Source organism: Mastomys coucha, chromosome X (genome assembly GCF_008632895.1).
Source record: "Mastomys coucha isolate ucsf_1 chromosome X, UCSF_Mcou_1, whole genome shotgun sequence".
Classification (NCBI taxonomy): domain Eukaryota; kingdom Metazoa; phylum Chordata; class Mammalia; order Rodentia; family Muridae; genus Mastomys; species Mastomys coucha.
Window position 1 is genome coordinate 110,093,800 of NC_045030.1, and position 1,440 is coordinate 110,095,239.

The following is a 1,440-nucleotide window of genomic DNA, read 5'->3' on the forward strand; positions in this document are numbered from 1 at the left end:
TCCTTTTGTTTTCATTAATGAATTAGAAATACATAGGAATAATTGAGTATTTTTTAAAATGCTAAACTTAAAATTATTTTTTTCACTATCAGATTTAAGTTTGACTTAGAGAATTCATTAAAATAATTAAAATAAAAACAGTAGTAACCTTTCAAGTTTCTAGTATAATTTTCCTCTGTGGGCAACCTTAAGAACTTAGGAAATGGTGCCCACACTGTGCTTTGCAATGGCCAACATGCAAATCACACCAAAATGAACACTTCAGGCCACAGAAAATGACCACACACAATCTGTGCAAGAAGCTCATTAATATCAATAGACATCTTGTGCACAATTGAAGGGCACTCTATGCTATGGGTTTCATTCATTGTTGTGTGAGCGTATCAAAGTGCATGGGCTTACAATCTAGTCCCACAAATTAAACTCCTGTGACATAGGTGAAGAAAGCAAATAAAAAGCATCGTGCACATAGAATGGTAATTATTGGTTAAATTTATCTTTAAGCTTTTAGGAGAGAAACACGTAATTTGGTTATAGAAAAGAGCAGTATTCAAAGTAGATGTACACTTGAGATATGCTGTACTTTCAATTAAAATAATTTTTAAAAATGTCCAAAATTTTCAGAAAATAGTTCTTTCGTTTTAAATGCATCATCATCATCATCATCATCATCATCATTATTATTGTTATTTTATTCACTTTACATCCTGCTCACTGTTCCTCTCCTGGTCACCCCCTCCCACAATCCTTTCCCCATCCTCTCCTCCCTTTCTTCTCTGAATTGTTGGGGGCTCCCTGGGTATCCTCCTACCCTCACACAGCAAGTCTCTGCGAGGCTTAGGCACTTTCTCTCCCACTGAGTCCAGACAAGGCAGACCAGCTAGAGCATATGCCATGAACAGGCAACAGCTTTTAGGATAACACCCTCTTCAGTTGTTCAGGACCTTCATAAAGGCCAACCTGCACATTTGCTACATATATGCATGGAAGCCTAAGTCTAGCTTGTGTATGCTCTTTGGTTAGTGGTTCAGTCGATGAGATCCCCAAGGGTGCAGGTTAGTTGGTTCTGTTGGTCTTCCTGTCAAGTTCCTATCCCTTTAGGGGCCTCAGTCCTTCCTCCTGTTTTTCCATCAGTGACCCAAGCCCCATCTTCTGTTTGGATGTGGGTGTCTATATACTTCTGAGACAAATGCTGGATGGAGCATCTCAGAGGACAGCTACACTAGGGTCCAGTCTGCAAGCATAACAGAATGGCATTGATAGTGTCAGTGATTGGTGCTTGCCCAGGGGATGGGTCTCAAGTCAGGCTGGTTATTGGTTGGACCTTCCCTCAGTCTCTGCTTCATCCCCTGTTCCTGCATTTCTTTTAGACTGAATAAATTTTGGGTTGAAAGTATCCCCCAATACACACACACACATACGCACACACAGAGTGGGGGG